Below are 13,589 nucleotides of genomic sequence, written 5' to 3'. Positions count from 1 at the left end.
GCTCCTGCTCTTAGGGACCCCGCCCTACATATCTCTTCATCTGGCTGTTCGTATACTACTTCTGTGGTATTGTAATAATCCAGTAATAGTAAGTGATGTGGAGAACAAAGGTAAAAGAAAAACTTCCTTACAACTTACAGCCCATTGACAAGTACTTGAGACAGGCAGAGTGACCTTCCTCATTGCTTAGCTGCCTCAATGTCAATACTTAGTTAGAGGCAAGAGGCAACCATAGCTCGATGTTAGCCCAATCTCCAGGATCCCATAAAAGTCCCTTTGGGAACTTCCTTATCTCTACCCTGCCTCCGCCCACCCCCAAGATATATGTTAGCAGTCATCCTCCAAGCATATGGCCCACTGATAAACTTCTGAGGGGTCTCATGAGAAGTTTTACTAGACAGTAGTAAATGACCTTTTCCTAACAATAGTTAGCACTTCAAGGTCCTGGAAACCTTGCTTCCAAATTCCTTAGAGACTTACGCTATCCCCAAACCCCTCCCAGCTTGAAAGTATATAATTGGCCACTCTTCACGACCCCAATGCAGCTTTTCCTGCCCACGGGTCCTGTCTTCATGCTTTAATAAAAACACCCTTTTTGCATCAAAGATGTCTCAGTTCTTTTTTGACTCTTCAATCCCGAACCCGAGCATTTCATATCAGTAAGTATACTGGTTTCATGAGTCTGTGAGCCACTCTAGCAAGTTAATGGAACCCAAGGAGGGGGCCATGGTGTTACCAAACTATCACAGGTGCTAACTCAGAACAAGAACAGGTGAGCCTCGGCTCACTGCCACGGCCAATTGCTCCCTTCCAGGGAATCTCAAGGGGGCTGCCCACATCGAAAGCATAGCTCCTGGCTGGGCTTGCCAACACTGTTGCCAAACAAACTCTGAGAAACTTGTCATGAGGGAAGTCAGTAACTCAAGAGACAAGGGTTAGGAAGGAAAAGGGAGAAATTTTGGGTGCCAGGAGCTGAGGGAGGTGACAGGCTCAAGCCTTAACAACTGACCTCTCCAACAGCAAGATGGACACCTACAGTTTTGCAGACAGGTTTGTGGGTGGAAGGGGGTGGTACTTGCAAGAGAGCAGGCAGAGAGCATGTGATCAGGGGTGGGGGTCGGTATGTGTTCAGCCCATGATCTTGGGCAGGGAAGGGGACTTGTGGGGTGTGGTCTTCCAGGCATTCCGTTACTGTCAGGGCTTTTCTGGCTGGCCATTGGAATGCTCCAGTTATCGTCAATGCCTCAGGAAAGTGCAATAAGAAATAACTGTTGGGGGTCTGTAGTTGAGGAAGAGGGGTCGCTGACAGACTCTGATTTACGTATAGCCAGTTCAAAGCACAGATTAACAACCTGGACTTCCAATTGGCATCTGATGTGGGGAAAGTCTTGTGAGACTCCGTTCTTACTAACCTGTGGAATGTGATGCTATTTCTAGGTAGGTAGGTGAGTAAATTTGGAGGATATTCAGTCAGTGTCTCAGGAGAATTAATTGGTGGTGTGGGAAAAACACATGGTACCTTAACATGGTCAATAGACTTCTTTAAGGGGCACCTGGGTGGCTCAATCGTTAAGCGTCTGCCTTCGGCTCAGGTCATGATCCCGGGGTCCTGGGATCGAGCCCCGCATCGGGCTCCCTGCTCCACGGGAAGCTTGCTTTTCCCTCTCCCACTCCCCCTGCTTGTGTTCCCTCTCTCACTGTGTCTCTGTCAAATAAATAAATAAAATCTTTAAAAAAAATTAAAAAAAATATACTTCTTTAAGACGGAAAGAGAAGGGAAAACTAGATTGAAAAGATATGTTCTTTCCAGTCTAATTAGTACAGCTTATTTTAAGTCATCATTTCCTGTCTGGTCTCCCGGCTTCTCCCTTATTGCATTCTACTCTGTCCTCCACACCACTCAAAGTAGTTTTCTTTAAAAACAAAACAGAAAACTATATTCAAGTCTCTTTTCCCTCTCCTTCCACCTCTCAGCTTCATCTCGACCCCCAAACAGTGTAAACCATTGACAATGTTATTTCAAACAGAATCCTGTGTTCAGCTTATCATTTTGTACCCATTTCCTTTTGCACATATGGTTCCCTCTAATATTTTTGTCTTCATTTATTTTTTAATCCTAGGTCCCTTACCAGAAGATAAGTTAGATCTAAGAGCAGATTAAAGGTGGAAACTAGCAGGTTCCTTTATAGCAATAGGAGGAAGAAAGACTATGAACTCACATATTGTTAGTATTTTTGTCTTTCGGATGTAATTGTTATTTTTTTTTAAAGATTTTATTTATTTATTTGAGAGAGAGAATGAGAGAGAGAGCATGAGAGGGGTGAGGGTCAGAGGGAGAAGCAGACTCCCTGCTGAGCAGGGAGCCCGATGCGGGACTCGATCCCGGGACTCCAGGATCATGACCTGAGCCGAAGGCAGTCGCTCAACCAACTGAGCCACCCAGGCGCCCTGTCTTTCGGATGTAATTGTTTAAATAGCCCCCTTTCCTATTTGTCTTCACCTCAGAATCTCCAATACCTAGTACAGTGCCTGCCCTATCATAGGTACCCAAAAAATATTTGTTGAATGAATGAAAGAGTACATGAATGATATGAGAGAGCTGGATCACTCTCCATATTTAAAAGGCAGCATAATTTGGGCACCTAGGTGGCTCAGTCAGTTAAATGTCCAATTCTTGGTTTTGGCTAAGGTCATGATTTCAGGGGTCCTGGGATTTTGCCCCACATAGGGTTCTCTGCTTGAAGATTCTTTCTCTCTGCCCCCTCCCCACTCATATGCTCACATGAGCTCTCAAATAAATTTTTAACAAAAACAAAAAGCAGCCTAATTTGGTTCCACTTTCCAATATGTCACTCTCCCCTCTCACCAAGCAACATAGTGATTTCTTCTCAATTCCTTGAATGTTAAAAGTTTTTCACCACTGGTCCTTTGTACTGGTGATCCTCTCTGTCCACTCTGCTCTTCCACAGAGCTGACTCTTGACCATCCTTTACACTGCAGTTTGAATATCCCTTGTCAAAAATTTGGTTGAGCACTGTTCTCTGAAATACCATTGCCCGCCCCCCTTTCCTAACAGAGCATAGGTGTTTCTTTCCTATGATTTCTCAAAGATTTTCTTATTATCTATTTTCATCAACACAGTGTAAGTTCAGTGAGTACAGGAACCATGGCTTTTTCCTTACTGCTCTATTTCCAGCCCACAGTACAGTGTCTTGTGCAATGTGGTCTCTCAATGAATAAATGAATGAATGAAAGCAAAAATATCCTACTCCTCCTGAAGGCATCTGTATTACTTTCCAACTTACTAGCAACTCAGTGAAGTTGTGACTCCCACAGCTTGGGAACGCCCAGCTTTTAGGAAACTCCTGGACTTGCATCCTCTTGCATCCCGCTATAGTCCCTGGATTCCAACTCAAGGTGGGGAGGAGGGCGCTTATTTCCAGTTGGCTTTGTGAATTATTAAGAGCGGTGCATCTGCCCTCGGGTCCTGGGAACGAAGCCTGGAAGTGAGGCGGGCCAGGAGATTTGTGCGGAGTGTCCGGAGTGTCCGCCGCCGTTGTGGTGGAGAGGGGAGAGGGAGGCGAGCTCAGCAGGATGGGGAGGGCAGAGCAGGGTGCACAGATGCGTCGGGGGCACAGCGCTGCCGGCAGGCCTAGCTTTTGGCGAGTCGGGGTGCCGGCTGCCCTGACCAGGCTTGTGGGGAGCAGGAGTCGCAGGTCGAGTAGTCTGCTCCTGGAGCTTGTGTCCCTGAGGCAGGCACCCTCAGAACTTGGCTTGGGGCTCCATTGGCAGCATGGAAGTGCTTGAAAAGGAAGCAACCTCAACCCTGGTCTTCAAAGCCAGAGAAAGCAGGACCCTGGGCAGCGCTTAGAGGCCGCTGGGGCAATATCGCCACTTGTAATAAAGCTGAGATCCCAGTCTGTGGGGCCACTTTCCTAAAGTTGGGCAGAAATGGATTTCCCAAAAATGGACACCTATTATCATTCACCAAAATAATATAACTATCTTTGAATCAGGAGGAACATAAAAAAGAATAGTCTTTTGGTTCATATTATTTGAATAAATGAGGGGGTACTAATAGATTGGTACAGAAGTACAAAGGTGGTAGCCAGGGGCTGGAGGGAATGTGGAGTTGTTTAATGGGTACAGTCTCAGTTTTGCTAGATGAAAAGAATTCTGAGATCTGTTTCACAAAGTGAATGTACTTAATGCTACTGTAAAGAGAAACTCTTATTTTCATTTACATTAAACACAATACTCTGAATGCTACACTACTTCTGACACTTCCGGTCTCCACATGTGTACACATCCAGCAGTTCTCCACCACCAGCTGGGTGTCCTGCAATTCAGCTCAGTTCTGACACTAACCACCTGGAGAGAGCCTCAGATCCCACAGGTTGAAAGCTCAGTCCTACAACACTGCTCCTCCTCCCCGCTCTTTATATGCCAATCACAAGTCCAGATTGTACCTGTGCTTCTGACCCACCAGCAATGAAGCAGAGGTTCCCAGACCCCCTCTTCCTTAGTTTGTTAGAGTGGCTCACAAAACTGAGGAAAACATTTTACATATTAGAGTACCAGTTTGTTACAAAAAGGTGTAACTCAGAAACAACCAGATGGAAGACATGCTTAGGGCAAGGTATGGGGAAAGGGAGCAGAGCTTCCATGCTCTTCCTGAGCAAGACTGCCACTCTCCCAACACCTCCTCATTCACCAGCCTGGACGCTCTCCAAACCCAGTGCTTTTGGATTTTTATGGAGGCTTCATTACATATATGTGATTGATTAAATCACTGGCCATGGTGATTGAACTCAATCTCCATAACCTCTCCTCCCCAGAGAGGTGGCGGGGGAGGGGGGGGGGGCTGGAAGTTCCAACCCTCTAATCATGAGGTTGGTTTCCTTGGCAACCAGCCACCATCCTCAGGCGCTTTCCAAAAGTTGCCACATTAACATAAACTTAGTTGTGGTTGTAAGGGGCTTGTTATGAATAACAAGACACTCCTTTCACCTTTATGGTCCTGGAGCTATTTCAGGAATCTATGACAAAAGACTAAATATGCAAAAAGATGCTCCCATTGTTCTTATTCCTCAGGAAATGCCAAGGATTTTACGAACTATGAAACAGAAATCATGGACCAACACCAAAATACAGAATAAACCACAACATCACAACTACTCAACTATATACCTAAAAAATGGTTAAGGTGGCAAATTTTATGTTAGGTGTATTTTACCACAACTTTAAAAATTAAAAAAAGGCAGTGCCCAACCTGCAGAGTGACTGGGAAGCTCCCTCCTCTCTGTGAAGGAGCCTGTGACATAGTATAGAGCCACGGGATCGCTCCATGGGTCTGGATGGCTGGACCAGAACTCAGTCCCTGTGAAGACACTGGAACCAGATTCAGGGTCCCAGTCCACCAGCATTGGTGCTGCTTCCAGAGATATTGCCCTGACCTTCCTACTAGGAAGGATGGGGATCTTATTCAGTTGACTCTCCTTTCTACCCTGAGGAAATGGGGACCTCATGGCAGTTCCTCTGTACTCTCCAACTCTTCCTTGTCAGGGCATAGCCCTTTGTAGAGATTATTATCGTTACTAGAGAAGGGTGATTCTTCTTTTTCTTGAAATGTCATCTTTATTCTCTGATAGTGGATATAGATTTCTTTTTTTCATCTTGGAGCTTTTCAACCCGCTAAGTCCCCGTTCTGTAGCTAGTGTGATACTCCTTAGGGAATGCCTCTGCATCCCCCCTTGCCTGGCTCTCCTTTCTTTGACGTACCCTGCCCTGTCCACCAGTATTCACATCTTCATTAATTATTAAGATCTACTATAGTTTGCTGCCAGTAGTTGTAAAAGGAGTGAAAAATAGTATTAGCATTCTTTTTCATGGACACCTGGGAGACAGCTGTAAACATATAAAATACTCATCCATTATCATTTTGCAATTTCAAGTATTGTAATTATTACTTAAAAATATTTCAAAATGAGGGGTACCTGGGTAGCTCAGTCAATTAAGTATCCGACTCTTGATCTCAGCTTAGGTCTTGAGTTCAAGCCCTGTGGTTGGGCTCCACACTGGGCGTGGAACCTACTTAAAAAAAATTCAAAGTAAGTGGCTGGCCCAGACCACGAGTGTTGGAACTTAAAACAACCATTATGTTAGAACCTCTTCATTGTAATTTAGTAGGGCAGAAATTCAGGTGGCCCGGGGATCCCATGTGCAACTGGCAGTTTTGTTGGGACCTGAGCCCTTAAGCTGTGGGGTCTGTGCTAACTCCGGGGAATTAGTGTCAGAAGTGAGTTGAGTTGTAGGACACCCCATTGGTGTCAAAGAATTGAGAACTGTTGTTAGAAAATGACACACCATCTCTCCTTGATTACTACAATAGCCTCCTGGCCAATTACAAATGTAGGAATTCCCACAACACCTTCAGTTTCCATAATTCACTAGAAAGACCCATAGAACTCAGTAAAGTACTGTACTTATGATTATAGTTTATTATAAAGGATGCAAATAACCAAATGAAGAGGTACGTAAGGCAAGTTCAGGGAGTGGGTCTGCAGCTTCCTCCAGGCAAGTGACCCTTCCGGCACATCCATGTGTTTACCAAACAGGAAGTTCCCTGAACTCTGTTGTTTAGGGTTTTCATATGGGCTTTCACTGCAGAGGCATGATTAATTAAATCATTGGCCATGGTGATGAAACCCAATCTTCAGGCCCTTTCCAGAGTCAGGTTCTAACCCTCTAATCACATGGCGGGTTCCTCTAGTGACCAGCTACCATCCTGAATGAAGCTAGTTAGGGGCCCCTCTAGGAGTTACCCCTTTAGCATAAACTCAGGTATGGTGGAAAGAGTTTATGGGTAACAAAAGACACTTCTATTGCTTAGGAAATTCCAAGGGTTTTAGACAAAGATTAAGTATGTTTTTTATTGTGCTCCAGGCCACCCCCTATCTTTAACCATGGATCCCTTATATATAAGCAAAAAAAATCATATCTGTCTGAACATAACAGATAACAGCAACATTTGGAAGGGTCAATGTGGGGTAGAAATAGGAGGCTTTTAACTCAATTTCCCAATACATCTGGCCATAAATATCAGTATTATAATTTTATCAACAATGTAGGTATAAGACCATATTTCATTATGGCAAACATAATCTGAAAAATAAAAGTCAAAAGATACTGGCCCATGGGACGCCTGGGTGGCTCAGTTGGTTAAGTGTCTGCCTTCGGCTCAGGTCATGATCCCAGGGTCCTGGGATCGAGCCCCACATCAGGCTCCTTGCTCAGTGGGGAGTCTGCTTCTCCCTCTGCCTGCTGCTCTCCCTGCTTGTGCTCCCTCTCTCTCTCTCTGACAAATAAATAAATAAAATCTTTAAAAGAAAAAAAAAGATACTGGCCTATTATTAGAGTCCCATTCAGTCTAGGCCATCATCATATTGTATGAAAATATCTCCCAGGATGAGGCCACTCACGTTCGCAGGCTTCCATTTGATCTTGGCAGATTCCAAAAGCAGGAGTGGCCTCAGTACTACATAGTTTCACTCTTTCAGGCATCTGGTATAATTGAGCTAAGACGTAGTATCATCTCCTGCTTTGAGCCTCTTTCTAAGTGTTAATGAATTTGAGTTTCCTTCATTATATAACATATATACATACATTTATTTATTTATTTATTTTTCTCTCCATTTATACCCACACTTTTCCACCTTTCGAAGGGACATGAAGTTCACTCATTGTGCAGCTCTAAATTGCAGACAGCAATATCAGTCTAGCAGGTACCTCCCCCTCAGTCCACTACCATTCATTTAGAGTAGGATTACACAGATACAGAATTAGTGGGCTATTTTTACTATTAGACATAGCTTCATTCACTGTTAATCATAGTTTTCCCAAATAGGGTAAAGGTACACTCCATCAGGTCCTTAGGAATTCTGACATAAGGATTTAAAATATAGTTTCTTACTTAGGAATCATCCCTGCTTCTGGAACTTATAGCTGTCGCCTTGGTCCTGCGACCATTAGGTAAGAAAAAGAAAGTTGAGGTTGATAAGGGGAAGAAAGAAAAATTAGAGTTTGGCCCAGTGATGGGTATTAAGGAGGGCACATATTGCAATGAGCACTGGGTGTTATATGCAAACAATGAATCATGGAACACTACATCAAAAACTAATGAAGTACTGTATGGTGACTAACATAACATAATAAAAAAAAAAAATCACAGTCATTAGTTATCTTCCCTTAGCCCTCCTTATGTTGAGTGTGAGCAAATATTCATGAAGGCGTGTAAGCCAGCCTTCATGTATGTATCTCCCCATTTCAGATGAACAATGTTTACTTCTCCATTCCAATTCTCTGTCAAACTATTACTATGAGCAAGATACCTCCCTACTCATTGTTGGACATTATGGGCTGTAAAGCATGTTCCTTGGTCTGAAGAAATAGGACTTGCTGATCCAAATTGGTGCAGTCTCTTCTCTCATGGTTCTTTTATAGTACTCTGAATATATGCATCTTCCACTGGGTAAGCAAACTCTACTTCAAAATCTATTCTTTTTTTTTTTTTTAAAGATTTTTTATTTATTTGAGACAGAGAGAATGAGAGAGACAGAGAGCACATGAGAGGGGGGAGGGTCAGAGGGAGAAGCAGGCTCCCTGCCGAGCAGGGACCCGATGCGGGACTCGATCCCGGGACTCCAGGATCATGACCTGAGCCGAAGGCAGTCGCTTAACCAACTGAGCCACCCAGGCGCCCCAAAATCTATTCTTATTAAAACCCGTTGGCTACCAGGATCCGTTTCACTTGCCAGCTGTGTTCCCCCAGGGAATTTGCCATGTATCATCTGGAGTCTGTCTCTTGTTGGCAGAAAGAACAGTTCGTGGCATTTTGTGCTCCAGAAGTGCAAGAGGAATATATCTAGATTCAGGCCATATCTGCATTGCTCCAACATCCATGCATTTCATACACAGAGGTAGCCTCCTCAAACAAGTACACAGGGCAATCCACTAGTGAATTCCAATCATCTTGTGAACCTGCAAATTGGTTCTTCTGATGGGCATCAACATGTTCTACTGTACTGCATCCCTCAAATTCTCACAGTGATTTCAATAGGGCCATGCCTCAAAGAGGCATCTCTCTTTTTAAAAATCTTTTATTTATTAAATAATCTCTACTCCCAACATAGGGTTCAAACTCATGACCCCAAGATCAAGAGTTACATGCTCTACCTACTGAGCCAGCCAGGTTTTCCAAGGGTATCTCTTTAATAGGTAAGTTTTCCATTGCTTTTCTGCCTGACCACATGGCCAGGCCAATGGACACCACCCCTGAGTCAGTAAAAGCTCAAACCTAGGGGCTTTTATCATTGTTCAGTTCTTTAATCACCGCTAGGAAAACAGCATGTAATTCAGCCAACCATGCTGATTTGTTTTTACCCTCCTCAAACAGTTTTTAGCCTTCTAAACAGGATGCTGTTTGTTCACCTTGGAACCGCCATCCATAAGCCAAGCAGCTCCTTGTTGGTCAGTTGAGAAACTGTTTACAGGGCACTGTTAATAGAATAGAATCTTGCAGCTCCTCATGTGGTTCCAAAGTCAGTCCAAGGGGGAGAAGTCTACTTGCCTTGCTTGTGAATCCCCTGGGTAACTTTCTGCATTCCTCTGATAGCATATTCCTATATAAACCATTTCCATTTAATCATAGAAGTCTTCTGGGCACTGCCCTCCCCATTAGTGTGTTTCTGTGACCTCACCCAATTATCAGTGATATTTCTGGGCTAAAGATTATTATTTTTCATTTTTAAAAATTTTAATTATGATTAAATACACTTAACATGAAGTTTACCAACTTAACCATTTTTAAGTGTACAGTTCAGTAGTGTTAAGTATATTTACATTGTTGTGCAACCAATCCCTCGAATTTTTTCATCTTGCAAAATTGAAGCTCTGTACCAATTTAACAGCAGCTCATTTTCCCCTCCCTCCAGCCCCTAGCAACCACTGCTCTACTTTCTCTTCCTATGAACTTGACCATTCTAGATACCTCGTATAACTGGAATCATTATTCAGTATTTATCTTTTTGTGACTGGTATGTTTCACATAGCATAATGTCCCCAAGGTTCATCCATGTTGTAGCGGGTGTCAGGATTTCCTTCCTTTTTCAGGCCCATATTATATGTACATATATACTACATTTTGTTTATCCATTCATCTGTGCATGGACAGTTGAGTTGCTTCCACCTTTAGGCTATTTTTGTGAATAATGTTGCTATGAACATGGGTGTACAAATATCTGAGACCCTGCTTTTAATTCTTTTGGATACCCAGTAGTAGATTGCTAGATCATATGGTAATCCTACTTTTATTTTTTCTGAAGAACCACCATACTGTTTCCCATAGTGGCTGCACCATTTTACATTCCTACCAGCAGTGTACAAGTGTTCCAATTTCCCCCTGTCCTTGCCAACATTTTCCCATGTCCTTTGTTATTTTCTGGGGGTTTGTTTGTTTTGGTTCTTTGATAGTAACCATCCTAATGGGTGTGAGGTTATACAATTATTTATATCCTTCAGATCTTAGGGGCAGTGTCAACTAATGTCTAATAGCAAGCTAGTAACTGCCCCTCAAATGGAAACCCTCTAGTCCAAAGTCTCAGTAGTCATTACTGTGGGGCATTCACAGGCTTTGCCATAAGCTCCAGTTTATATTCCACATGGGTGTCTGGTACACAGAATTCGCCCATAACAGCACTCCAGTTTTTATTTTATACTGTGTGGGCTTGGGCAATCTTATTTGTTCCCATTTAGCATGTCTAACTAATACTGCATGAAGTGTGGATTTACATGCCTGGAGTTTTACAATACTGGGTAGGGGAAACATTACCAGACACAATATCCATCCACGTAATACACTCAGAGGAATAGAGATCCAATCACTTCATGTAAACATTCTAGTTTTCACCCAAATCTCTACTAATCCTATCAACGATTAACATGTCTATATTCTCTTGATCTGATTACAGCTCCTGTTAGGGATGCACCAATGGGTTTTGATACTGCAGTGCACAAGGTTCCAGAAGCCCCAGAAACTACTCTTCTCCACTCCTGCACCATATGTAAAAATTAATCAGGCAGAAAATATAAGATTCTATAAATAAACTTATAAACTTAGTGTTTATAAGTTAGCCCTGAATAAAAACATTCAAGGTAAACATTCAAAGAATAGAAGTTGAAGGCAAAACTTCCATGTTAGTAGAGGAAAAAGAAAGGAATAAAGACAAATAATTTGATACAAGAGAATGCAAGAAAGTTAGAAAAAAAGAGGCAAGGAAGGTGTGGTTAACAGCACACAATAAGCTGACAGAAGGAAATCTGAAAAACATTGAGCTATATAAATATTAGACAAAACAGATTAAGATAAAAATGTTATGGATAGGGGCGCCTGGGTGGCTCAGTTGTTAAGCGTCTGCCTTCGGCTCAGGTCATGATCTCAGGGTCCTGGGATCAAGCCCTGCATCAGGCTCCCTGCTCAGCGGGGAGCCTGCTTCTCCCTCTCCCACTCCCCCCTGCTTGTGTTCCTTCTCTCACTGTGTCTCTCTCTGTCAAATAAATAAATAAAATCTTTAAAAAAAAAAGTTATGGATAATGAGAATCATTACATAATAAAGACATTTACCAGAAATACATAGCAGTTTTCAACTTATATATACAACAATATAATCTTAAATTACATGAAACAAAAATGTGCATAAAAATAAAGAGAAATTGCCAAATCCACAATTATGGGAAATTTAAAAACCATTCTCAGTGATTGGTAATTCTATCAGATAAAAATATAAAAATAGGATAAGCTAGATTTAAACATCTAAGGAAAGAATTCTACCCCAGTATTTAGAGAATACACTTTCCACTCAAGCATATATGGAACATTACACAGACAAACAGATACACACACACACACACACACACACGCACACAGATGCACAGCAGGTCAAAAAGTAAGTCAGTAAAAACCAAAGAATGGAGATCATACAAAGCATTTTAAGAAATAACCTCCAAAATCTGTATGTTTGAAAATTTGAAAACATACTTCTTTATAATTCATGCGTCAAGAAAGCATGAAAATGAGAAAATGTTAGGAACTGAACAACAGTGAAAACACCATGTATCACAGCTCAGGACATGGTGTTAACTAGTACACAGAGAATAAGTTTTAAACTTATCTACAGCAATTAGAAGAAACATTTTTTAAAACTCTTAATGCACTGTCTTACCTAAAAATTTAGAACAACAATAATACAAACTGTAAATCCAAAGAATGTGGAAAGAAGAAAAGACAGACAATAGTAGCAAATAAAATCAAAACAGAGTATTAACGAAGAAAAAGGCTGCTTCTTTGAAAAGAAAAAATTTCTGGTGAGACTGGTTACAAAACAGAAAGCAAAACAGAACACAGCTATCCATAAAATACAATTTCAAATTAAAAATGAATAACTTAGAAAAGTGTATCCTACAAAAACCAAGAAGAAATTTAAAAAAATCTGAATAGACTCAAAATTAAAAGAAATTTAGGCAAAAATCTTCCCAGCTCAGTAAGGGAATGAAAATTATAGGCCAATGCCCTTTATGCTCAGAAATGTAAAATTTCTAAGTGTGAGCAAACAAAAATAAATTTATTTAAAAATAAATACATCCTGACCAGGTAAGCTTACCTTAGAAATAAAATGATTTAGTAATAAAATCTGTTACTGCAACTCATCCCATGAACTGATGTGATGCATTTAACTGCCATTCATGCACATTAAAAAAAATCTTAAAACCTTAAAAATGTATGCATTAAAGTCAGAAACATCATAAAAATGCCTGCTTTCACCACCTCTTTCAACATTATGTAGCTATTGCAGTAAACCAATGTAACACATGTGCACATGTATATGTACACATATTACATGCACAAATACTGACTTCTCATGACTATTCAGTTAACTTTTCACATAGCAGCCTTTGAAAAACCTAAACTATTATTTTAAAAAGCCCCCAAACACACTATAGTTTTTTTGGTTTTTTTTTTAGAAAGTAGTTTTAGATGTCAGAATGTCAAGCAAAGTTATGTTCACCAAGTTACTCTTCACACTTAGTTCCATTCAGAGACTACTGTAAGGAGCAAATCTGAATTGTGTCATTTGTTTGAACCTAAAATGTTTTGTTTCCCTGAGATTCACCTCTTCTTCGGAGAGGAAGAGGCAAAGGCTTTTGTTTTGCTTGCTCAGGTGCTACTGTGAGGAATGTCCAAGAGCTCTCTCCCTTTATTTTCCCTAAAGGTGACTTTCTGTGCAATACCTTTATATTAAAGGGTAATACGACATAAAACTATGAGCCCTCTGAAGGTTGGCAAACTGTAGAAAATGGCGCAGAACAGAAAAATGGTGCATCCAAAGAACGACTCCCTTTTTTTCCTATTCCAGAAACCAACACCCCCACTATCAGGTCTTCTCTTCCCCACTGACAAGTGCAAAAATTCTTAATACATTTTATGTACAAACTGCATTTTTAAACTTTAAAGCTGTTATTTCATTTTTCAGTGG

The sequence above is a fragment of the Leptonychotes weddellii genome, chromosome 11, assembly GCF_054177405.1.
Source record: "Leptonychotes weddellii isolate Sample4059 chromosome 11, ASM5417740v2, whole genome shotgun sequence".
In the NCBI taxonomy this organism is placed as follows: domain Eukaryota; kingdom Metazoa; phylum Chordata; class Mammalia; order Carnivora; family Phocidae; genus Leptonychotes; species Leptonychotes weddellii.
The sequence above is the reverse complement of the archived record's forward strand: the minus strand, read 5'-3'. Positions refer to the sequence as shown.